Below are 27564 nucleotides of genomic sequence, written 5' to 3'. Positions count from 1 at the left end.
AAAACACAAGAAACCCTGCTGTGTGAATGGCTATCATGAGGAACATTTGGGTAAAAAAGATCATATCCAGAAATTATGCTATACAATCCCACCCCCCACCCCCCCCCCCCAAAAAAAAAAAAAATATTATAAAAAGATTGCTATGATCAAATGTTCCACCCCACCAGCTGTTGGCACCCTTCAAGTGATACCCATCCACCTTCACAAAAGAGCTATCCTGGAGGTTCCACAAGACCAGAGAGGGTCCGGGATCTATTCAATATTCTTTTTAGTCCTGAAAAAAGGATAAGGATCTCAGGTCAATTTTAGATCTCAGTGGCCTAAACCAATATGTGAAGAAGTTCCCCTTCAGAATGGTCACTGTGTAAGAGATTTTGCCCTGTCTATAGGCAAATGACTGAATGTGGTCTATAGACCTTCACAATGCTTATCTCTGTATACAAATTTCAAAAGAGTGATGAAAGTTCCTACACCTTTGACTAACAATTCACATCCTTGCCTTTCAGTCTCACCACAGTGTCCTGTGTGTTTATCAGGTGCATGTCAGTAGTTGCAGCCCATTTACAACTCAAAGAGATATAATTTTCCATTATCTATATGATTAGCTGCTAACTGCAACAGCCAGTGAATTATTACTGGCAGCCAGAAACTGCTTTTTACAATTCTACCTATCTTTTATACATCTCTGTAACTTATCAAAAATCACAGCTACAGCCCTCTCAACAGATCATCTTCATTGGATGCTATCAGGATACAACCGCATGCCAAGTATCTCTCACCTCAGAAAGACTATCTTCCCTTCACTTCACAGATCAAATCTTGCTGTATCATCAGTCCTCTAGAAATGTGAGAGTGTTCAATCTCGCCGTTTGTTCTTACACCTGGGTTCGGAGCCGATCCTCGGCTCCGTGTCGGCCGCTTGGCAAGCTCTGCATCGAGAAGAAGCTCGAGACCAACCTAACTCCCACAATCCCCCTCTGCCTTTACCTCAGATCTAGTTTGCCGCTGCAGCGTTCGCATCAGTTTGATGAGCTCGAGCAACCTTAAGCTAAGATTTATAATTTTCTTTTCTTCTAAACTTTTTTTCTAAAAAAATTGTCTTAAGTGACTGTGTGTGTGTGTTAGTAGTGTTTCGAGGAATTCTCGGTTCCATATAAAGTCCTTTTATATACTTTATTAGAGTTTTCCCTCGGGGCCTACCCCACCCTTTTACTTGGATTGACTACTGGATTGACTTTTTACAGGATTTGACATAAGTTTCTGGATTAGACAAAATTACTGGACTTGACATAATATTGATTTTTTCTCTGTTAGCTGTACCTAAAATTGTGACATGTCTGAGAAAGCTAAGTCTGGCTTTAAACGCTGCCAATGTGGGCAGAAGATGTCGGTGACTGATAATCATAGTTCCTGCGTCTACTGTCTTGGCCCTCTCCATCTGCAAGAAGACTGCTCAATATGTCATTCTTTCAGTGGAAGGGTCATGACAAATAGGCGCAGGAAACTTATGGATAGGGGTCTTCTAAAACCTACTTTTCAAGAGGCTCTGGATGCATCAGACCAGACATCCAAATCCTCGAAGGAATCGAAGACGTCGGAGCCCAGGTCATCGGCTCCGAGCTCTTCAGTTAAAGTTCGATCACCTGTTCCACAGACTTCGGGGCCGAGTGTTGAACTGTTGTCAGTTTCCGAGCCTCGAGTCTTGGAACCGGTGACGGAGCTCCGTCTTCGATTCCTTCGACGCGCTCTTCCAGGCCCCTCTCCGACACCGATGTAGACCGCGTGGTGCAGAAATTAATGGAGAATACGGCCTTATCCAAGCTCATCTCTGTCTCCTCCCAGTTGGTGTCGAGACTCGAAGGCCTTCCCTTATCTCCACCTGTTCCTCCTCCGAAACCTATCCAGTCTTCGGAGCCGGGAGAGGCTGATCTGGTGATTGTGGAGCCCTCGGTGCCAGAACCGTCTTTCTCTCGGTTGGCTCCGTTCACCTCGACTCCGTCGGATCTGGTACCGGAGTCTCGGAGCCGAAGATCCATCCTTGGATCCGGGACTGAGAGTCAGGCCAAAGTTTCGGTTCCGACGCTCCCTCTCGGGGCCTCGGCTCGGATCGACTCGGCTCCGTCCTCGGGGTCGATGCCTTCGGTGCCTGTCTCGGGGATTCTTCCGATTTCCTCAGAACCGGGAGATACCTCGACTCGGGACCCGGGGGCCTTCGACCTCATGAGGAAGGTGTTGTCTACCCAGACAACCACATCAGCAGAAACAGCTTCTCCTTCCCATAAAGGACCGTTATCCTCCTCTGCACCCACGGCTACATCTAAGCGTCGAGCACCTGTGTCTCAGCCACCCCTGGAGGGTGCCCCCTCTTCCTCGGAGGCTTCTTCGGATGCCCCCCCCCAAGGAAGTTCTGAGGAAAAGATTGTGTAAGAGGAGACACTTAGATTCTCCACAAGAATCATTGACATCGGACACTGACTTGGATGAGTCAGAAGGGTCCCCAAAGTCACCCTCAGAGGATGTCTCTTTTTCTGACATCCTGGAGATCCTAAAGCAGAGAGGTGATTGGCAAGCCCTCCCCCCTTCTGAGGATGAGTCAGTCTTGCTGAAGGCATTCGGTGCTCGCCCTTCCTCCTCCTGGGTCACTCCGCCCTTCGATGAGTTGATGGAGCTGATTGCTCGAAGGGCGTGGGAGACGCCTGACACGGTGGAGCCAGTCCCTAGAAAGCCTAACAAATATATTACTGCCCCTCAGGATAAGGCTTATCTGACAAAGGGAGTGCCAGTGGATGCTATGGTGGTGGCAGCGGCCACGAAAAAGGAGATGTCTGAATCTTCCTCATCTGTCCATCCGCCTAACAGAGATTCTAGGACTATGGACAGGTATGGGAAGTGCATTTTTAGTTCAGCGGCTTTTTCTATGCGATCCCTGAACTATTTGACCCACTTCACATGGCTACAGAGGGATCTAATCAAAGAGTTGGGAGATACCCTCCAGGGTACTACAGATGCTGCTGTTTCAGAAAAGGTTACAGCACATCTCAATACCCTTACATCTATTGCAAACTCGTCCATGAGGCTGATCTCATACGCAGCCGAAGGATCAAGTAGGGCAGCAGCTTCAGCGATTGCTCTTCGTAGACAATCCTGGATGCGCTTATGTTCATTTGCGGAAGCCTTCAAGTCTTCCTTTACTAACGCCCCATTTGATGGTGCCACTCTCTTTGGCCCCAAAGTAAAGGAGACCCTTACCTGGTGTGAGCAAGAGGGAAAGACTCTGTCTGCTGTCGGAGTCCATTTTTCCACCCCATCCAGACCGTACCCCAAAGGGCAACGTGGTGGAAAAATGTGGTTTCGAAAACCCCAAGGATCTTTCCCAGGCACACAGGGTGATGCCCCCTCTAGAGGCAGAGGAGGGGGCAGAGGTGGAAGACACCGCCCTGGCAGCAGAGGGGGTCCGCAAAACCAAGCTGACAGGGATACACCCCCTGGGAAACCTTTCCAGCACTCCTGAGAGGAGGCCTGACTGTCCTGCTCTGGAGGCAGTCAGGGGTCGCTTAGCTTTATACCCTCAGGCCTGGCGAAATCTTACATCAGACAATTGGGTAAAAAGCGTTGTTACCAGAGGCTACAGAATACCCTTCCTATTGCCCCCAATTCCGAAGAAAAGACTCCCAGATGTGCCACCCCATCTGCGAGACCTTGCAGCTATAGAAATTTCAAAGCTGCTAGAAAAAAAGAGTAATCCAACCAGTCCCAGCGGACCAAAGAGGATTCGGAACTTACTCAAGGTTCTTTTTAGTTCCAAAAAAGACAGGGGACTGGAGGCCGATTCTGGACCTAAGCAATCTCAATACCTTCGTCAAGAAAGAAAAGTTCCGGATGGTCACGCTTCAATCGATCCTTCCATTTTTACAGAAGGACGACTGGATGTGCTCAATAGATCTGAAGGACGCATACTACCACATCAAAATGGCCAGGGCGTCCAGGGATCACTTGCGCTTCCGGCTGGGAGCCAGCCACTTTCAGTTTCGAGCCCTGCCCTTTGGTCTGACCTCAGCCCCAGGGTTTTCACCAAATGCATGGCAGTGGTAGCGTCTCACTTGAGACGCCTGGGATTCCAGGTGTTTCCGTATCTGGACGACTGGCTCCTTTCTGCCACCACCCAGCGTCAACTGATTCAGGCCAGGGATTACACACTGCAGCTTTGTGTTCATCTCGGAATTTCCGTAAATTTTGAAAAATCTTTACTACAGCCATCACAGCATATCTCATTCATAGGAGCAGAATTGGATATGCATCGTTTAATTCTAAGACTTCCTCCAGAAAGGATAGCCTCACTACAAAGCCACATATCTCTTCTTCTGTCATCCAGAAAATCCCCAGCAAAACTGGTTCTGAAGGTTTTGGGTCTCATGGCAGCTTCTCTCATTGTGATACCATTGGGAAGACTGCACATGAGAGTTCTACAATGGCTACTGTTTGCACAATGGTCATTCCAACAGCTACCTCTGACACACGAAATTCTGATCACAAACACATGCAAATCACACCTAGCCTGGTGGCTCCGGACTTGCAATCTTTCCAGCGGAAGACCATTTGTGCTACCCACGCCGACAGCTACGGTGACCACGGATGCTTCCCTGATAGGGTGGGGGGGCATCTTTTAGGGACAGACAGTCCAAGGCAAATAGACCAATTTAGAGTACAATCTGCACATCAATGTTCTAGAGTTGAGGGCAGTGTTTCTAGCGTTGCAACACTTTGCTCCCATTCTTCCTCTAGGGACTATTGCAGTTCAGACGGACAACATGTCCGTAGTCTGGTACATAAACAAACAAGGGGGAACCAAGTCTTATCAGCTATGCAGAGAGGCCATGAGAATCTGGCAATGGGCAGAGTCCACGGGTCGCTTTCTGATTGCAACGCACATCCCGGGGTCATCCAACGTCATAGCCGACAGGTTGAGCAGAGCAATCCTATTGCCTCACGAGTGGTCCCTCAAACAGTCAGTTGCGAAGGAGATTTTTCGCAAATGGGGTCAGCCTTCCTGCGATCTTTTTACGTCTCCAATGAATGCCAAATGCAGAAGCTATTTTGCCCATTACCCCCTCCAGGGGAAGTTCCCAGGGACGCTCTGGTTCACGATTGGCCCCCGGGTCTCCTGTACACTTTTCCTCCCTTTCCCCTGATTACAAAGTTTCTGCAGAAAGCCAACAACCTGCAAAGGACAATTATCCTCATTGCCCCATTCTGGCCTCGTCAAATCTGGTTTCCCTTTCTTCTGGCACACCGCATTCGGGAACCCTGGATCCTGGACCCGGAGCCGGATCTACTAACCCACTCGTCAGGGGCTCCCCACCCCTCGCTACTGTCACTCCAACTAGCAGCTTGGCTGCTCCGCTTCCCTACTTAGCCAGGTCTGATCTTCTTTCACCTGCAGTTCCGAATATACTAGTGGCTTCTCATAAAGCTTCCACTACAAAGACTTACACTAGTAAATGGAAGCGTTTTGTTTACTGGGCAAATACACAGCAATTGGACCCTGTTATAGCTCCCTTAAATAAGATCTTGGAGTTTTTAACCGAATTGTTCCACCAAGGAGCTTCTCCTGCCACTTTAAGAGTGCAATTGGCTGCCATTTCCAACTTTCATGTGGAAGAATGTGGGGCTCCTATTATGGCTCACAGGCTTTGTAAGGCCTTTCTGAAAGGATCTTTCCATATTAGACCACCAGTTAGAACTCCTACATCACCTTGGAATCTGAACCTTTTATTATCTAAATTGATGCTACCTCCATTTGAACCAGCCTCCTCTTGTCCATTGAAGTATTTGTCGTGGAAGACCCTCTTTTTGGTGGCCATTACATCAGCTAGACGGGTGTCAGAGCTTCAGGCTCTTTCTATTAAACACCCTTATTTGATCTTTCACTCTGACAGAGTATCTCTTCGCACTAATCCGTCCTTTCTCCCCAAAGTTTGCTCCGTTAATAACATTAATCAATCCATTGAGCTCCCTACCTTTTTCAAAAACCACTCCAATAAGTTGGAGTATATGTTACACAAGTTGGATGTTCATAGACAACTTAGATTTTACCTGGATAGAACAAAGGATCACAGGAAAACAGATCAACTTTTTGTAGCCTTTGCAGACAGCAGGAAAGGTGTAGCAGTTACTAAACGAACCCTTTCCAAATGGCTAACTGATTGCATTATATTTGTTTATGCTACTTCGGAACAAACTTTACCTGTCAAACCCAAGGGGCACTCTACAAGATCAGTATCTACATCCCTGGCTCATGCAGCTCGCTTACCATTAGACACTATTTGTGCAGCTGCCACTTGGTCTAAACCACATACATTCATTTCTCATTACAAGGTAGACAGGGTTTCTAGGGACAGGGCAACCTTTGGTTCCACTGTGCTCAAGAACGTTCTCCCGTGAGTTCCTCAGGAACATGGAGCTAGGGACGCTACCCAGGTGTAAGAACAAACGGCGAGATTGAACACTCTCACATTTAGAAGTTATGTCCTTACCATAACGTTCCATGTGGAGTGTTCATCTCGCCTTTGTTCTTACATTCCCACCCTCCCACCCTCAGGAAGAACGCCAGTTTGGTGTCTGGTTTGGTTTCTCCTGCTTCTGCATTACGCAGTTGTTGTGTATATATGTATATATATATATATATATATATGTATAGGTGTTTCTTTCAGTTATGTTGTTTTTGGCATGAATGTGTTACTCTCTCTGACTTCTGGTTTGCTTGCAAACTAGATCTGAGGTAAAGGCAGAGGGGGATTGTGGGAGTTAGGTTGGTCTCGAGCTTCTTCTCGATGCAGAGCTTGCCAAGCGGCTGACACGGAGCCGAGGATCGGCTCCGAACCCAGGTGTAAGAACAAAGGCGAGATGAACACTCCACATGGAACGTTATGGTAAGGACATAACTTCTAATTATTGGTTCTTGGGGCAATGGGTCTCATGGCAACCTGTATACCCATGGTTGAGTTTTACATAAGGATACTTCAGTGGATGCTTTCCACACAATAGTCCTAACTAGCAGACTCCCTTTCAAACATAATATGGTTAACTTAGATTTACAGAAATCACTTAAACTGGTGGTTGACTTGATGAGTTGTTTACATAGGATAACCATTTGTAACATTCACCCCATCATTGGCATTGACCATGGATGCCTCATTTTTGAGATGCGGAGCATAACAATTGGAGGATGGTCAAAGGAATTTGGGAGCAGTTAGAGGCCAGTCTTCAAATCAGCCGTCCTGGAGATGAAAGTTGACCTAGTGTTGCAGGAAGTTCAGGAGTGATAACTGTACAGACAGACAACATGTTGGTAATATAGTACATCAACAAGCAGGGAGAAACCAAGTCTTAACCACACTGCATGGAGGCCACAAGAGTACTGCAATGAATATTTGATTCAGGTTGCTTTTTGGTGGCAACCCATATACTGGGAAAGTTAACTGGCTAGTAGACAGGCTCAGCAGGTCTATCCTAATGCTTCACAACTGGTCCCTCAATCCGATAGTGGCTCAAAAGATTTTCAGCCTTTGGGATCGGCCTTGCCGTGACATGTATGTTTCTTTCTCCAATGCCAAGTGCAGAAATTACTTCACCCTAATTCTTTCCAGAGGGGGCAGGCACCAAGGAATGCTCTGTTCTGTCAGTAACTCCCTTAATCAGTTAAGTAGGTGGATAGGTGAGTGTTCTTGTTTGTCTATCCACCTACTTAACTGAATAAACTACTTGAAACTTCATCAAGGCAACTTTATTTCTCCCACAAGAAAGGTATCAGAAGGCCTCCTAGATCTGCTAGGTAAAGTGATTTTATCTTGACAAATCCTTTGTACTCTGTTTCTTGTTAGTCCTGTAACCCTCTAGGTCACATGTGGCATACCAGACTTGACTTGAGCCTTCTGGATTATCTCTGTTTTCTTTATCAAAAAAGGTGATGTTCAACATTTAGATAGTGTTGCAGTAGCCTTTCCATGCACTTTGACTGTACGGAGCTTAAAGGGAGCTGCATATAAATACAATCACAGTGCTAATTTCTTCAGAGCTTTTTCGCTGTCAAAGAGTCTTTGTTAGCAGAATAACAAGAAGCAGAATCTCCTTCTGTTTCACTGTTCACTTTTTTGTTGGACAAACTTTTGTATTTCCTGATTAGCATGTACTTCATGCAGAAATCAGTTGTCCATCCAAGAAAGAATATTTTGAAGATAGCTCGGTATAGCAGTTTGAATCTCACACCTACTCTCAACATTCCATGAATAGGGGACTAAATTTACTCCTCTTCTGCCTGGTGTACAGTGAGTAATCATTCTCCACAAATACTCTGCTGTCTCCCACTTTTAGTACTTTGTCCTTCTGCCACAGTTTTATAGAATCAACTCCTTCTGTTGGTAGAATTGTGTTTTACTATTAAAGGTCTAGGTTGCTTTCTCGTAGCCAGGTTTGGAGCATGGACACAATGTGCCCTTTCAGTTAACAACTCCTGCTGTGAATACCAGTCCAGTTGCTTATTTGTGCTTTCATAAAATTAATAGTGTCTGTTCCTTCCAGCTTCTTGGGTACAGCAGAAAATCTCAGGATTTCCCAAGTGCTCTGTCCTCTAATTCTATTATTTTTTGAAACATCTCTTCTTGAGCAGTCTCGTATTCAGCCAGCCTTTTCTTCATTTTGACCTCTGATTTTTGCATTTTTATCACCTCATCTGAATATCTGTTTAAAGCCTCTTCCATTTTTTCCCTGCATTTTGTTATTTCAGTTGATATACTACATCAGTGTTTTGTTTATTTTAACCAGGTATGTGTGCACTTGTCTTATACTTTCCTCTAGGTTACTGGAAGTCATGTCTGGAGCTTGCACTGCTTTTTGCTGAACAACTGCAGTACTTTTCCCAGTCAGTACTTTTTCACCTTTTGTAGCTGATTTTCTTTCAGGTCCTCTGTAATTCTTTTTTCCAGGCATCCAGGCAATGCACTTACTAGCCAGTTACTGAAATTTACACAGAAATCTAGGTCCACTGGGTTTCTCTGCTGAGTTTCTGTTTTCCCACTCGGAGAACTATAGTTAAGCTGTTATTCAATGTGCAGCCATCTTAGAAGTCTCACAATTGGCAACTTACCTTCTGACTGACTTGGTCTAGCAATGCTTACCTCTTTTGACTTCTCTTTCTCATCTACAGCATGAATACTTACTCTGGTCCTGCTAATTCCTCTCCTGCTGTACCTAAAAAGAAAAAAAATACTTACCAAGGAGTCCTTACCATTGTCATGAACTGAAGTCTACATCTTAAATAACAGATGATGGACTTGCAGTGGCCATTGTTTGTTTCTCAGACCACTCAGTTATCTCTCCAGCTTCCACTGTTGTAGTCATTTAGGCCATCACAAACCAGGGGTTAGTCATGTCCTCTTCAGCTGTTCCAGTGTCTGATACAGGTATGGGAGAACCATCTATTCTAGCTGTGGGAGATACTTTGGGAGATCCTGCTTGGGGTAACCAGGGAAAGAGACCATTAGACAGAGCAGAAATCCCTCTTTGGAGTCAGGCTTTTTCCACAGGAGCTAGTATTAAGAAAAAAACAAAACAAAAGATTAAATATTGTTCATCAGAAGATGTAATTACAGTTCAGAAATATGAATTTCTTAACCTTGGCAAGCAAGCATTACAGGCAATGATGAGTGGTATACAGAAGCCATAAATGATGAGTGTCCTCTGTAATGTAATTCATAAAGAAACAGAGTCTGATGATTCTGACTGTGATAGAGATAGTTTTTTGTCTTCTACAGATTCTGAAACCCAGCTGTTTGATTGTGAGAAAAAATATTAATTCTTATCCTCCTGTGGAGGAATTTTCTGACTCAAGGCTGGATGAATGAAGTATTTTTTATGGCAATAAATAGGTGTTCCCCCTGAACTGAGGAGATTACTATGATGTGTTATAAATGGATATACCTCATTCTAATTCCATCCCTCCTTTTCTGCCAGCCCTGCAGGATATGTTGAATGCTACCTGTATATTCCAGCTATCAGTCCCTTAAAACGCAGATAAACTGTAAAAGGTAACTCGAGTTAATAAATTTCTCTTCTCAAACCTTAGATCAGATCCAAAGACACTAGCACTACATCTTCATAGGTTCATAGGAGATTACCTGTCTAATGGCCCTAGAGAACTTACAAGCCTAGCCATATTTATCCCAAGTTGTCAATAGTTAGGTGAGTGAAGTTCACAGAGGTAAGGGTCTAGGGTAGTTAATACCGACTTCCTCTGTCCAGGAGGGACATGGGCACCACCCCAGGAGAGAATTTGTGGTCACTCATCCATTTGATCTAGGTTGCATTTAAAGAGGGTTAGGGATGGTGTCTGTTTCATGTGCATTGGAAGCTTGTTCAAGAGAAGTGGCAGTCTCGGGGAGATGTATCTATCTCTCCAGCATGACCAGTTCATGTCAGAGGTTAGGTTAATATCCCTAGAGCGAGTGACCTTCCTGCAGTTGGATTTATGAATGTGTAATGTTTCCATCAGGGCTAAGTCAGAGACTACCCTGTAAGCCAGGCATAGGTCACCCCTTAGCAGCCTGTAGGAGAAAGAGTACAGGGACAGGGCTTACAGTCTTTCTGCATAAGGCTTGGTTTGTGTACCCTGTAATTTTCTGTTGAGAAACCTCTATGATCTCTCCAGTTGTTGCAGGTGTCTGGTGAGGTACATGCAAAAGGGAGCATTGTACTCAATTATTGGTCTGATCAGGGCTGAGTATAATGGAATTATCCTTAGATCTAGATGTGATGCCTTTACTTATAAGATGTACCACATAAAAGGATTTTCTTACTGCTGTGGATACTTGGTGGTCAAAGTACAGATTCCTATCAACCTGAGTACCCAGGTCACGCACCACTGGATATATGTAATTAGCAGGGATATCAGCTTTCCCAAAAGGAATAATAATGCATTTTGTTTTTGCATTTATCTTTAATACGTGGCTTTGGCACCAATCATTTGTGTGTGTTAACCCAGTCTGCAGTATATTAACATCACTGAGGGACTCTGTGATTGCTCCCAATTTGCAGTCGTCATCGAACTTGGTCAGCTACAGGCTGTTCAAGTTTGCCTGGACTTCTGAGAAATAAATTCCAAACAGTAAGCAGCCCAGCACATAACCCTGTTATACGCCACTGGTGACTGGTCTTATGCTAGAACCATCAACTGGAACTAAGGGATAGAAATCGACAAAGTAAATGCAAAAACCCTTGGGGTATAACAGCAGTGTAGTGACTTGGTTCATAGAAAAGAGTGCTTTAAGACTGGTATCAGTGTGTTTATTAATTAGGCACTTGTTAGCAATTTAAATATTTTATTTAGCAATTGTATTTTATTTGTTGTCTTTCCTATGATATCATTTCCTTTAGTGTATTTAAACTGCCTGTGTTTTTATAAGATATTTCTGAAGAAGTTTGACCAAGTAAAAAATGCGTTCAAAGTACTTTTTTGCCTTGTGGTTTGTTTTTGAACCAAGTAACTACACTCCTGTTATACCCTAAAGGTTTTTGCATTTATTTGGTCTTCTGCTAGAGGTGAAGAAACCCACTTTGCCAGTATATGTTCTGGCAGTGAGCCAGTACCCATCTGGTAATGTAAAGGTTAATTTCGAATTGGGAGAGTTTCTCTATAATACCTAAGTGGGGGATTGTGTCAAATGCCTTGGATAGGTCAAGATAGGCAGTATGCACCGTCTTTCTCTCATCCAGGGTCTTGGTGACTTTCTTGAAGAAGTCAACCATGTTTAACATGCATGATCTACCTTTATTGAATCTGCACTGGGTTGGGTCCAGAGTTTGGAGGTTACCTATGTCCTTGTTAATAAGATCTATAATGACTCTTTCCATGCCCTTGTCGATAGATGAAGCTAATCAAGCTTATGAGCCTATAATTCCCAGGGTTGATTGATGGACCCCTCTATGCAGATGGATTACTGTTGCCATCCACCATTCCTCTGGAACATAACCAGTTCTCAGGCCATGGTTAAACAGGGATCAAAGTGGGTCTGCTAGGTCATGTCGTAAGTTGTTTAAAAGGCAACCTGGGATGTTTCTGGTTCCATTGATGCTGTATTTTTGGCCTTGGAGAGCGCCAAGATGGCTTGCTGTCTTGAAATAAAAGGCTGAGGAATGGTGGCATGTATACTTTGGGGGATGACTGGAGGGGACGGTGGGGTGAAGTTTTCTCCAAATTTGTCAGCTAGCAGGTTGGTTATTACCTCTGGTTGAGTATGAGTGGTACCATCCACAACCAGTTCAGCACATAGCTGGGTATTCCTTTTTAGATTTCAGACATAGTTAAAAAATGCATTGTGATTAACCTTTTCTAGGGAGGCTATTTTTTTCTTCATAATTAGCTTTGGAAGACTTGACAAAATCTCTAATTTGTTTCTTAAAGCTAGTGAGGGACTTCTTCCTCTGCTGAGTCAGGTCCCTCTTGTTCTTGGAGATTAGTTTCTTTCTCTTGTTGTATAGCCTGTTTATACTAGGGGTCCACCAGGGTGGCGTGTTTTTTCAGCAAGACCTGATTTTAATCCTCCCAGGTACAGCTGACTCTATACAACTGCTTAAGTGGGTATACAGGGAATTGGTATACACCTCTTCATAGGAGTCCATGTTATATGCTTTCAAGGGAGCTTCGTAACTTCTTATACCATCACTTAGTAGAAAGTAATTTGTCATAGAAAAATTCTGAAGCATGTTTGAGCTTGATGGGGTATCTGGTCTTATAATTACATTGAATAAGACTGATTTATGGTCTGATCTTACCGGGGAGGACATCACATGGGGGTGCAGTGCTCTCCCATGTTAGTGAGTACTATGTCCAGACATTCAAGCCTCTTGTAAGTATGCTGACTAGCTGTTCCAGAGCATTTGTGTTGATAAAGTCAAAGAACCTCTGAGCCAGCATGTCTGTGGTCATGTATGTTTCCAAATCGATGGTAGAATAACTAAAATCACCCATGAGTAAAGTGTTGGGCTGTATGACAAGAGACTCCAGCAGGTCCAGGCTAGTGGTATGCTTTTTCTGTTTCATGGTGGGGGACCTATAGGTAGCCATGATGTGGTAGGGGGCTTTGCGTATAGTTAATTGGAAATGGAGTCATACTGTTTGGCCAGTCTCAAGGTGTACTTATCCTAAATGAAGATGGATACACCTCCTCGTTTGGTTCTTTCATGCTCAGTTTGTAGTCTGACCATGTCAAAGGCATTGTAGCCCTGCATGGTGGGGTGCTTTCCATCCCTTTGAACTATGTCTCTGTAACTGCAGAGATGTCAGCATCTTCCAAAGTGAGGAGTGCTTCCTGTTTCTTGTTTATATTCCTAGCATTAAGCAGAAGTACCTTGAGTTTATCTAGTGAGGATTTTGTTATGTTGAGAGGTTGGTTATTTTGACACTGCCTAAAAAAGGCATAGTATGGCTAGCTCATGCCTTTGCCAGGATCCAAAAACCTAGAGGGGACAGGTGCAGACCATCTCTGACAAAGCAGTACGGCCTGTTAACCATGTCTTTCCAGGCTGACAGATATTGGATCCAGTTGGACTGACACCAGAAGCTAAGCCAATTGTTAAAGTCAATCATTTTTTGTTTGTATTGTGGTATCATCCTTGGAAAAGGTTGAATGCTGCTTAAGGCTAGGCTTATACCTGTATGTGACACATAATCTGGAAGCTTAGTTATGTCTCTCTTCTTATAGTTCAGTGAGGTGCATCTCAACTCATTCACCCCCACATGGACTATGACAGAATCATACTGGTACTTGTGGTTGAGTGACTTGTGTGTTCGAGTGACTTGATGGATCCTGGCACCTGACAGGCAGCTAACTGTAACCCAGTCCTTATCCAGCCTGGTAAGGGGAGCATACATGTGTCTCACAATGGAGTCACCTATGACCAATACATTAGGTTTTATGGTGTTACACCTTATGGGCTTATTTGTTAAGACACTGGTGTGTGTGTGTGGGTATGTGTGTGAGTGTGTATTATTATGAGTTGTGGTTGTTTTTTGCATTATATGTGGAATTGGTTTCTGTTTGGAAGCCGCTGATCTTTTGGTAAGTTACTAGCGAGCACCTCTGCATATGTGGATTTAGGTGTTGTGTCCTTATTTAGTGTGGGAAGTGTGCATGTGCTGACAACCTGTTTGGTATTCAGTTTGTTCTTATGTGAGAGTCTTGTCTCCAATTTCATAGTGTAATTATATCTCTCACATAAAGTATTTGCTTGTTTCAGGAGTAAGTGTTTATTAGTATGCATGAGTCAATTGCGTCATTGCTTCAGAACTCCCATGTCTGTCAAGCTGTCCAGAGAGATGATGGGAAGCTGCCCGTCCAAGACAGCTGGCCCTTACTGTATGTTTTATTAGGGAGGGGGAATGGGTTAATTTGACAGAACTGTGCTGGTAGCACTAAAACTACAAGAGGAACCTATACTATGTGTAGGTTAAGGTTGATCAAAAAGGCAACTCTGCTCAGTACGAAACTGAGTTGCTCCTAGAACAGCAGAAAAGCTCAGAAGGGTTTTACTGACAGCTGTTTAGGGAAAAGTTGAGCTTCTAGCCTTTTGCATCTATACATAGGCACTGCTAACCAACTCTGTGTAAAGAGCAGCATCATGCAAATAGTAGGAAAGACTAGGCTTAAATTTGAGCAAAGAGAAACCAGTTTTAAGCTAACTATGAATCAGAAAAGCATACTTTGATGTCCACACTCTGGGACAGTAATCAAAGAGCCTGAATCCTCACCACTGACATTAGAGAGGGATGTTCACTTGGAATACAAATGGATACACTCAGTATTTCCAGATGCAGACCTGTCTGCATCAAGCAAAATTTCTCTTAAGAGCACACAGGGAACACAGTCAGCCCAGGGTCTGGATTTTTCTATATCTGTCTCTCCATGTCCCCTATAAAACTCCCCAGTGGCGCTGGTTCAGAGTTAAGTCCTCAGCTGAGTGCCCAAGCCAAGTCCTCCACCACTGTCTGTGTGAATGTCGCTAATACACACTTTGAGATTTGATTTACACACACACACACACACACACACACACACACACACACACACACACACACACACACACACACATACACACACACACACAGACACACACACACGCACACTCTCACACACACACACACACACACACACACACACACACACACACACACACACACACACACACACACACACAAACACATGCACACACACACACACCACACACACACACACATATCCACACACCTGGGAAAGGTTGGCAGATGTTTACTAGGTATGCCCCTTCTGCCCAGACTATAAGGTAATTATCAATGCCACCAGGCTCTACAAAGCTAGCTACATAAGCCTCTTGCAAAGGTACCCAGTTATACTGCATACAATTACTATTAATACAAATGGTAATGTTGACCAAACAGCAAAGCTTTCAGGAGTGGCCAGAGTTATCACCAAATAAATATATGCAAGTACTCTCAAAACTTAAATGTTCTTCTAAAAGGACCAGCCACAGTGAGAAGTTTAAATATATTTAATAATAAATAATAAAAGAACATGAACATACTAAATATCTATTTACAGTAAACACCAGAGTTTAATCACAGGAAATATTAAAAATAACACAGCTGGAAAGATTCACACAGTTACAGAAAACAATGCTTAGTTATTCTCACAATACATGATTTAGAGAATTACTGTCCCTGGTCACTTACTAGTGCAAGGCAAGATGAAGTGAGTGAGTACTCTTCCTCTTTTGTCAGGTCCCAAGAACAGACTGCTCATGAGACTTCAGTCTCCTCTAATATTAAGATATAATTTCTGTACAGAATGACATCACATATATCTGGTCATCTGACATTTGGTTCCCATGCTATCACTAACACTAGAAGCTGCCAGTATTTTAGCACCTACATGTCAATAATACACACACAGGAGCATTGCTCAGATCTGGTGCAGCTGCCGGAAGTCATAAAACCATAAAACACTTCCTTTCTTCCTATAGGAGCTACTAAACCATACTTCTTACAGACATTGCATCTATGGCTTCATTCAAAACTGTAAGATAACATCTTTATGGCCTTAGCCCAGTAGTTTAATTTTCGTACTATTTTTGAAGTTTGAGATTAACCTCTTCTCTTCCAATATCCTCTGTCAAAACATATTCATTTAATTCAGTTACAATAATACATGTACATTTCTTTTCTTTCCAGTGGGGCACACTGTTGATACATTTTCAACACAAGCAAACCTCACAAATACATTTTCAGCACAAGCATCTGTACAAATAAGTTTGATATATAAATGACATACAATTATTTACAAAACTCCAGCTAGCTGTGCTGGCATATGTTACACATCCACTAACTTAATTCTCCTGGCATGGCTGGCAGTACCTCCTGTCATCACATGTACAATAAGCCCTCCACCAGCAATCCCCAACTCAAGACAGTTTAGTTCAGCACACTTCTGCCTAAAGCATGCAGAAAAACACCTTCTTAATGTAGAATAGCTGGTTATGAGCCCAAGTGTAACAAGACCACACAAACTACCTACAGCAGCTCTACATCTAACAGGTGCAATATAATGCAGTGCAACTGACTACTTAAAGCAGCAGCAGACAATGCAGTTTTTTAACTGCTAAAGTACAGTTACAGTATATAACAGATGTGCAAAAAGATACTTAGAGCCCTTTTGTGTGCTTTCCAGCTCAGGTAGATAAGATAAACATCTACTGCCACTAGATTAATAATTTTGGTCCCCCTAAGAACATTAAAGCAATGTCCAAAGTAAAATGCTACCAAAAACAAACTTAAAAGATATGAAATGCTACCACAAACAAACCTAAAGAAACAGATACAGCAGTATAATTTAAACAGCTTATAAAAGTGTAATTATTCAGTAAAAGTCCTTGCTTTATATAAATGAGACAATAGCCACTCAAATGCACAGAATTTATAAAGGCACTAAAAAAAAGATAAGCTGATTAATAAACCCTCCAGCCAATAAAAATGCATGCAGAAATCTCAAGTGCTTCCAAAAACCTAAACAGACCAGGGTACCTTTAAGTGCACTAGATGGAAAATCCACTGACCTCTTGATGTAAAAACAGCTGCTTGCTAGAGTGAAAAATACACTACTTTATCCAGCAGCTTGCTAGATAATGAATTCAGAGCAATTAAATCAGTGGAACATACAATGAGCGGTGAAATGTCCTTTTTCAATACAAGCACAAGGAAAGGCAAATATTCAAGATAACAACAGTGTAGAAAGGGAGGAGCTTATTAAGTTCAATTTACAGTAGGGGTGGGCAGCTTAAAATCACCAAGTTTAAAAAGCAAATCAACAAAAGGAAGGTGGGTGGGGAAAACTAGCAGGGAATCAGCAGCAGTACTTTAGTTTATGCAGGCTTGAAATCTTTTCAGAAAAAGACAAAGACCCTGAAATTCACTATGTATTTAAGTATCTTAAAACAGAAAACAAAATGGAGCAGGTAAAACGGAAAGCAGCTATTTCACTCACAGAAAAAAATATATACATTTACTTTCCTCACCCAAAAGGGAAACACCAGCAGTGCTTTAGTCTATACAAGCTTGAAAACTTTTCAGAAAAAGACAAAGGCCCAGAAATCTCATCCTGGCAACAGACAAAAAAGGCAAAATTATGAACTTTATAGGTAAGAGAATGTTTTCTTCTTCCAGTTTAGCTTTCAGAATTCTGAATTACCAGGCATAGTTAGCATTGCCGCCTCACAGCAAGAGGTTCTCTGGTTCGATCCTCGGCTGGAGTGCCTTCTGTGTGGAGTCTGCATGTCCTCCCTGTGGTCGTGTGGGTTTCCTCCGGGTGCTCCGGTTTCCTCCCACATCCCAAAGACATGCTGCAGGTGGACTGGACACTCTAAATTGACCCTAGGTGTGAGTGTGTGCATGTGTGCGCCTTCTGTGGAAGGTTGGGTGCCGGGCTGGCAACTCGACACTGTAAAACTCCACTGCCAATCATGAGCGGACAAGGTAATCCGCTGTGGCGACCCCTAACTGGGAAAGTCGAAAGAAGAAGATATGAGGAAATGTATACTTTGTCATGTAGAAAAGTCTGAGGGATTTGGCTACCACTTCTATACTGAAGAAAGTTCATTTTTAAACCAAAGTGTTTCTACTCTGACCCAGATATTTAAACAAGCTTTGAAGAGTATGTATCTTTGTACAGAAACTGTTTCAGGCCATTGCTGCTGCTACATTGCCAAGAACGTATGCTTGGGTGTGTAATCAAAAGTTTGCTGATTAAGTAAAGTGTAAAATCATAGATTCTGGTTTAGATAAGGTGGTATTGTTTAGCTCTTCTACTACCCATGTTCTCAAACAGTGGGATAAACTGGGGAAATTGATTTAGGGAGATTTTTCATGTACCTTAATACAAATCGTATAGGCCTCCGTATTTCACAAAAAAGCAAAATAAGCAAAACCAGTCTTTTTCTGGCAAACAAGGTACTAAAAAAAGAAATGGCAGGCAGAAAATAGCAACAAGAAACTGGGTTCCTTTCAGAAAAAAGGACAGACCAACAGTGCAGAATGACTATACCACCATTCTTTCCCCCATTCCTTTCCGCCAGCCAATATCTCTACAAATCTTTTCCACAAACTGGTAATCAACATCCCCCTTTGGCAAAATATCATTTCAGATTTATGGTTGCTAAATGTGGTGCAAGAGGGTTACAGATGGCACTGGATGCAAATACCTTCTTTAAGGGAAATTATTTCCCACCCTCTGAACCAAAAATAATATTTTACTCTGGTTCTTCAGTTTTTAAACACACAAGGATGGTTCATAGGTTAGTACCAAGCTAACTGCCCTTGTGAGCCATTTTAAGCCTAGCCAATTATCCTTTGTGAGACTCAAACCCTGCACTTTGTGTTTGTAAGGCAAATACCTTAACCATTAGGCCACCCGATGCATAGAACTAGTGCCCATAAGTCAAATGGGTAAAGAGCTCTAATCCAGAATGTTTCTAGTACTAAAGAAAGAGGCCTCTTGCTGACCAGTACTTGATCTTTAATTTCTAAATCTGTATGTGAAAGAGCCTAAATTCAAAATGTTGACCATACAGAACCAATTACCCCTCATTCCTCTTATTAGTTACTTCTTGGATCTCTTCACCTACTTTGAAAACAGACAACTAAACAAATGTTGCTCCAGGGCTCCTTGCAAGCAAGCCTGGAAAGCAGATGCATTTTCATTCCCCTTGGAGGGAAATGTTCCTTTATGTGTTTCCACCATTTCCACTGATATCTAGGATAATTCTGAAGATTCAAAAGGATACTCCAAAAAATCATTGTGGTGACCTTCTTCTGGCCCAGGCAACATTGGTTCTCCCTTCTTATGGAATTGGCCAAGGACAATTACCACAAGCTTCTTCGGACTGAATATACTCACACACAATTTGGGGGATGATACACCCCATTCTCAATCAGTTTGAACTCACTGCCTGGATGATTCAGTTCTAGTAACTTTTACAGACACTTACTTCATGAAGACATGCAGCAGTAACTAAAGGAGGCAAGAATGTCTGCTGCTAGAAAAACATACATTGGTAAGTGAAAGGGACTTTTTTAGGTGGTGCCTAACCAATAATCAGAGGCCCATCAAAGATTTTGTACCACTGGTGCTCAAGTATTTGCATGAGGTACTTTCCTCTGGCCTGTCTTATTCCTCTGTAAAGGTTCATATTGCCACCACTTCAGCATGTCTCCCCAGAGATCCTCCTCTTTCTTTCCTTTTTGTGGAAAAACAGTTCCTGAAAGGCATTTTACACTTGATAACTCATTGCAAACAGGTTGCTGCTCCTTGGAATTTCAACTTTGTGCTGGAGAAATTGTCTGTGTCACCTTTTGAATCTGCCAGCAAGCTGATTTAAGGTTCTTGACTTATAAAGCTGTACTCATCATTGCCCTAACATCTGCAAGAAAAGTATCTGATTTGCAAGCTCTCATGGTGGGTGAACCCTATCTGATTTTCCACAGGGATATGGTCTCTTTGAGAACAACCTCCCTCAATCGTGCCCAAAGTAGATTCAGAGTTTAGTTTGAATGAAGCCATCAATCTTCAAGTTTCCTATAATGAACCTAAATAACAGAGAGAAAGGATTCTGCATATTTTTTCTATAATGAACCTAAATAACAGAGAGAAAGGATTCTGCATATTGTGGACATGTATAGGCAGCCTAGGTATTATCTTGACAGAACTAAACCCCATTAGAAAAGTGGATCAACTATTTATTTCCTATCAAGGAACAGAAAGAGACACCCTGTTTTAAAACAGGCAATTTCCAGATGGTTGACCTCAGCTATTGCTTTTTTGTTATTCCTACCATGGCAAATCCATTCCAGGCAGTATTGAGGCACATTCTACTAGAATCTTGTCTCCAATAGCCTATTGGAAAGGGAGTTGACTCCAGAAGCATCTAGAGGTAGCTATATGGTCCTCTATTTATTTTTACAAAAGATTACAGACCAGATTCCTTTTTGGAGGTCCAGGTCTAGCTTTGCTAAGACCATTTTTCAGGGGCTCTTGAGTCCATATTCTTCCTCCTCCAAGGTTTAGATAGGCTTTTGTAGAGAATGATGAACATAGTACACTGGTGCAACTTGCAAGTATCCATAACAGTAGATGTTTGAATTCCTTACTGCTGCAATAACCCCCCCTCCACCCCCCCAATCTTGTATACAGTTGTAGTTGGGATATAAAGTAGGGTTGTGTTTGTTTCTACTTTATCTATTTACTTGGTATTATTGGTTGCTTGATTCAGGATTACTAAGCTCTTTTCTCCTTGTATGGACAAGAAAATCCTGAAGAAATCTTCACTTTGACTGATTTCCCTCTTTGGGATCAGCCAATCAGCAGTCAGAGTGAACGTAGTGGTGAAAGCCAGAGCTTTTTGAAGCTGTCCAGTTGTTTTTTCCTAGGCAGGAAAACAACCCATATAGCCTAAAGGCTACTGCAGCAGTAAGGAATTCAAATATGTACCGTTATGGGTAAGTGCAACTTACTTTTCTTTCCATTCTGCATCATATGCATTCTCAGGAAGTAATAGTCCCTGTCAGATAGGCAAAGTTTTTTTTTTATTCAAGGAATTTTCTGCTAACAAAAAATGAAACATCTTGGAGGCCTGTGCCTGACATTTCCATTCTAAATATTTTTGTAAAGATGGCAACATTCAAAATGCTTTCCCATCATTCCCCTTTACCTCTGCTCCCTTCTCTGTCTTTTATGGTAAACTAGATTTAAGGATACTTATCATCACATTCCCATTGCTAAGCTGTTCAGATGTTGATTTGTGTGTGTGTGTGTGTGTGTGTGTGTGTGTGTGTGTGTGTGTGTGTGTGTGTGTGTGTGTGAGTCTTACATTATCAGTTCTCTTACCCTTTGCACTTTCCACTTCACCAAGGATATTCTCATAGTGTCTGGTTCCAGTAATTTCTTATAGCAGACTTCATGGCATTCACACCTTTCCATATTTGGATGATTATTTTATCTTTGCAGACTCTTTCTCCAACTGGCAAGAGTCTTTAGCAACTGTTCAGAATCACTTTCTCATTCTGGGTTTTCAAATCAGTTTAGAAAACAAGTTTCTCTTATCCCTTCTCACAGAATTGTATTTCTGTGATGTCTGATAAATTTTGCCCTGAGAAGAGTCTTTCTTTCTTCCAGATGAAGTAGAGATGTTGCAACAGTTCTTCCAGAGCTTCTCCACTCACAGCCAGTTATCTGCAAGGGAATTTCTCAGGATTTGGGGTTACCTGCTATTGATGATTCTCATGCTTCCTGTGGCCAGACTGTGCATGAGAAAGATCCAGTGGTACCTCAGGTCATTGAGGAGTAGGAGTATTCACCCTTTACTTTTTCTGATCCCTGTGTTGGGATTTATAGGAGGGGAGAGCCTCTGATGGGTAGACCAGATCTCTTGTAATCCAGACACTGTCCATTCTATCCCCCCTCCAGTCTGTCATTACAGATGCTTCAGACCTGGCATAGGGTGGGGTGTGGTCCCCAAAGTGTGAAAGTGCAAGGTCTGTGGAACACTCCTGACTGACAGAAGCACATAATTGATGTTGACAGTGATCAATGTGCTGAAAGCCTTAAAATCATCTCTGGTCCTATGGACCTCTGAAAGTTTATGCATATGGGAACACCACAGTGATGTGGTACATAAACAGACATGGAGTGCATATTGTACACACTTGCAGACTTACTATGACAGCCTGGAAGGTAGCAAATCAGCTCACATATGACTCTTCAGGCTTCATATATTTTGTCAGAGTAAAACATGATTTCAGACAAATTAAGCAGAACAAGAACAGATCTCCATGAAAGAAATCTTCATCTTGAGATCTTCCGAGAACTGATCCAATTGTAGGGAACACCTCAAGAAGATCAGTTTGCCTATTTTCAGGCTTAGATACTACCTAGACAAAACTCAAGCCTTCAAGAAAGCTGATCAGCTGTCTCCAATGATAGTTAGAGGAAAGGATAGTTAGTGTAAAAGCAGACTATTTCCAAATGGTTGTCTAATGCCAATGCCGTTTGTTATACTCACCGTAACAAGCCATTTGAAGGCTTGATTAGTGCCCATTCCATAAGGGCTTTGACTTCTTCAGTGGCTTTCTAGAAAGAGATAGACTGTAGAAATATTCTAGAGGCAGCTACTGTGTTCTCTGTGGATACTTTTACAAAGCCCAACAAAATGGATTCCTTTTCCAGATGCAGAACAGGCTTTGCTACGACCATTCTCCAGAGGCTCTTGGATACTCAGTTTAATTTCCTCCTCCCTTCTTAGGTTCTATACTGTAGTAATCAACCCAAATTGCTTAGGCTATTGCAGCATTGATCTAAATGTTGAACATAGTACAGCTGTGTAAGAATTCTTACCATAACAGTAGACATTCTACTAGATCACTGCTAGAAGAAGAAAATTGTAAAACCTCTGTAGTAGAAGTACAATAAGAATTCATCGCTTGACTGATAGCCCAGAAGGTAAAATGCTTCCATTTCTATTTATATATCTTTTGGGTAGATTGTCTCATGCCAATGCCGTTTGTTATACTCACCATGACAAGCCACGTCAAGGCTTGGTTACTGCCCATTCCATAAGGGCTTTGACTTCTTCAGTGGCTTTCTAGAAAGAGATAGACTGTAGAAATATTCTACTTTGTTCTCTGTGCATACTTTTACAAAGCCCAACAAAATGGATTCCATTTTTCACCTCCTACTTTTTTGCTTGTTTTCGTGTATTTACTGTTGGGTTTGTTTCCTAAATTTCTAGCATTATCCTTTCGGGGATCTCACCTCCCTTTTTTCTAGGCGAAAAAAGTTCTGATTAATTTGGTGTTCTAACTGCTTTTATATGGAGCTGTTCTCAAGCTCCTGCCAGGTAGAGCACATGGAAAGTGCCTTAAACCTTTGAAGCAGGCTGTGGTGGGGGAAACACCAAATATCTTAGGCTATTGCAACAGTGATTTATTAGAATATCTTCTCTTATGGAAGATCAGCTTACACAACTATACTGTTTACATTTTGTTTGCTTCTCAGAAACAATCTACCCAAAAGATCTATAAATATAAATGGAAGCATTTTACCTTCTGGGCTATCAGTCAAGGGATGAATTCTTATTGTACTTCTACTGCAGAGGTTCTACAATTTTCTTCTTCCTTCTATGACTCAGGCTGCAGTTTCTCTGCCATCAAAGTACAGTTAGCTTCTATTTCGAATTTCCCTCCCATATATACCAAAAACACTACCCTGGCATCACATAAACTACGCAAGGCTTTTCTCGGGGGAGTATTTTGTCTCCACCCTACTCCTCCATGGGACTTTTAGTCCTGGAACCAGTTTTTCCTGCAGACTTAAACTTTATGTCATGAAAAACCCTGTTTTTGGTTGCTATCACTTCAGCCAGATGAATTTCAGAACTCCACGCCCCATCTTTTAATTTTCTATATCTAACCTTTCATAAAGATAGAGTTATTCTGACAAACAAACATTTATTCCTTAGGTAGCATCTGAATCCAATCTTAATGAACCTCTAAATATTCCAGTATTTCTCCCAAATCATTCCAACAAAGGTGAATACTTACTGCACATTTTATATGCCCACAGACAACACAGATTTTACCGTTGTAGAAAGAAGGCTTTCAGGAAGGATGATCATCTGTCTTTCTTTTGCCTCTAACAGAATGGGGAGAAAAGTTTCTGAACAGACACTGCCAGATGGCTATCTGATTGTATTGCCTTCGTCTACAAAATCAACAGTAAATCAACAGTAAATTAGTGCCTGCTAAACGTAAAGCTCATTCCACTTGATCTATGACAAAATCCACTACCTTCTTCAGGAATTTTTCCATAGATGAGATATGCACAGCAGCAACATGGTCCACCCTGCACACCTTTTCCAAAGAGTACAAACTGGACATCCTTTCCAGAGCTAGCCTGCATTTGGAGCTTCAGTTCCAAAGGGTATCCTTCCATGGTAGAACAAACCATTGACACGCACGGTGGAACCAGCGCATGGTTCAGCAAACCATCCAAAAGAGCCAAAAAATGAACCGGCACAAGGAAGAAAAATGCCTAAATCTTCTTTATTATGGCAACATCAAAAAATAATAAACTGCAACCTGCAAACCGGTTTCGGCTATGTTCCCAGCCTTCCTCAGTGCAAATAAAAAATACAAATGGCACATCCTGGTTCTTCCTTATATAGCCAAAAATTTAAAGCAATATCTACATGCTATAGCATCAGTATCAACATATTGTATTAAAATGAATGTTGATAAATAACATCATATTTATCATATAGACAAAGTATAAGATAAAAAAACAACAAAAGACAACCAAAAAACTAGGCTGGCATTAATAGTTACATAATTGCATTAAGACCAGGTTTGAATAAAGCTCCTAACCTGGTGATCCATGAGGATTCCATATTATTTAATCTATCGTGCCAGCCAGCTTTCAGGGATCTATGCATGTGGATTTTGTCAATAATAGTAAATTTAAATTGGGCAGTTTTATGGGTCATGGTATGTTTATATAGAGCATTTGAAATTTTGAAATTTCTAATAGCACTAAGATGTTCACTTATCCGAAATCTTAATGGTCTAGATGTTTGACCTACATAAAATGAAAAACATGCGCATGTGGCCAAATAGATGACCCAATCCATGCTGCAGTTACCAAAAAATTTTATCTGGTATATCTTAGCAGTATTCATACTAGTGAATTCTTTAGTTTTGTCGATATATCTGCATGCACTACAATGGCCACAAGGGAAACAGCCTATCAATGGGTCACCAAATAATGTTGTCTGAATTGGTATGGGCGGATTGTACCTTTTATAATGTGTAAAATGAGAGTTTATGGTTCTACCTCTGCGATAGGAAAAAACACATCTTTCAGGTAATATCTCATGCAGGTGTTCATGAGCCCGCAAAATCTCCCAATGATTATTGATAATCTGTCTAAAAGAATCTGTATTGTTACCAAATGTAGTTACAAACCTGATTGGTTGAGATGTGCTGGGTTCATGACCTGGATGTTTGTACTTTAAAAGTTCTGACCTGGGCATATTTCTAACTTAATTCCTAGTTTGTGTAATGCGATGTTTATTATACCCCCTACTTGTGAATCTATCTGCCAGATCTTCTTCGCATATAGAATGGGATTCTTGAGATGAACAAATACGTTTCATATGTAAAAATTGTGATTTGGGGATGTTGTTGATGATGTGGCGGGGGTGGTAACTGGTAGCACGCAGAAGTGTATTATACTGTGGAAATTTCCTATGAACACGAGTGGTCAGAGTATGATCAGCCTGTCGAGAAACTATTACATCCAAAAACACTATTTCCTGATGTTGTATTGTTAAGGTGAACTGAATATCCCATGTGTTATTATTCAGGTATGTTACAAATTTATCTACTAGACTCAAATCACCCCGCCACCCCATCCAACAATCATCCAGGTACCTTCTCCAAATATCTAGTTTATCCCTATAGATATTGTTATGAGAGTCATACATATATATATATATATATATATATATATATATATATATATATATATATATATATTGTTCCTCATAGAATCCCATAAACAAATCTGCATATATGGGAGCAAAGGATGCTCCCATAGCTGTACCTCCGACTTGCCAGTATGCTTGTCCTTCAAAATAAAAGATGTTCTTTGTTAAAACATATCTGGTCAATTGGATTAAAAAGTTATTAAATCCCGGGGTATATAGTTTAGATCTATCCAACCAATATGCAACAGCCGATAACCCAGCATCATGTGGGATGCTGGTATAAAGAGAAGTCACATCCAAAGTACATAACCACCAGTCAGCTTCCAATTGCGTGTCTTGGACAATATTAAGAAATTCCGTTGTATCTTGCAACCTGGATCTGACCAGAGATAGTAATGGTTTCAAATAATGTGTGAGAAAGGCAGATAGAGGTTCAGTGAGTGATCCATTCCCTGATACAATGGGCCTACCAGGTGGACATGTTGGATGTTTGTGAATCTTGGGAAGCAAGTATAGATATTGAGCTCTCGGGTCAGAAACTTTCAATTGTTTACATGTGTGTTTATCAATAATACCTTCCTCGGTGGCTAAATCCAAGAATGAATCAATGTGCGTCTTGAAGTTAGGTGTTGGATCCACCACCAGCTGGATATAGAACCTGGAATCAGAAAGTTGTTTAAGGGCTTCTGCTTGGTACATAGACCAATCCATTACTACAATCTCTCCCCCCTTGTCAGCTGGTACAATAACTATATTGTGATTTGAACTAAGATCATGTAGCGCTTGTTGTTCTTGAGAAATTAAGTTATGTCTCATAGGTTGATAGCCCAAGGAAAAATGTAAATCCTTAGTGACACATTCCTTAAATATGGCTACATGCTTGTCCATGGGAGGTTGAAAGTCTGATTTACCAAATGTGAACCCAGTTGATCTTTGAGACTCGTCAGAATCTGAAAAAAATATTTTAAGGTTAATCAGCCTGCAAAAATCATTAAGATGTTAAGTTGTCTATCTCGCCTTCATTCTTGCTGGATGGGTTCGGAGCCGACCTCGGCTCCGACTCGGCCACTCTAAAAGCTCGAGAGTTGGTTCCACCGGCTCGAGGCTCCCCTTATATCCCACAATGCTAGGCGAGAGTTACCTCAGATCTCGTTTGCCGCTGCAGCTATCGAGGTGTTGGTTTTCTACCGGTTCTTGGTAAGTGACTTTTCTTGTGTAGTTAGTCTATTTAAACCCCTTTAATTTTAATATTTTTACTTATTTCCCTTAGTTTAGAGAAATTCTTATCCCCTTTCTTAAAAATTCCTGTTTTTTCCCCTCAAGAACTTTAAGTTCTTCCCTTGGGCCTTCAGGCCTTTTTTCTTTCCCTAGTGGAGAGTGTGTGTTATTTTTCTTTTAAAACCTAGTTAGTGGTTTATTATATTTTATTATATTTTAAACTAGACAGGGTGT

This window comes from Protopterus annectens, chromosome 9.part0, assembly GCF_019279795.1.
Source record: "Protopterus annectens isolate FY-2018-M chromosome 9.part0, PAN1.0, whole genome shotgun sequence".
NCBI classification, from domain to species: Eukaryota; Metazoa; Chordata; order Ceratodontiformes; family Protopteridae; genus Protopterus; species Protopterus annectens.
This window is presented reverse-complemented; position numbering follows the sequence as displayed.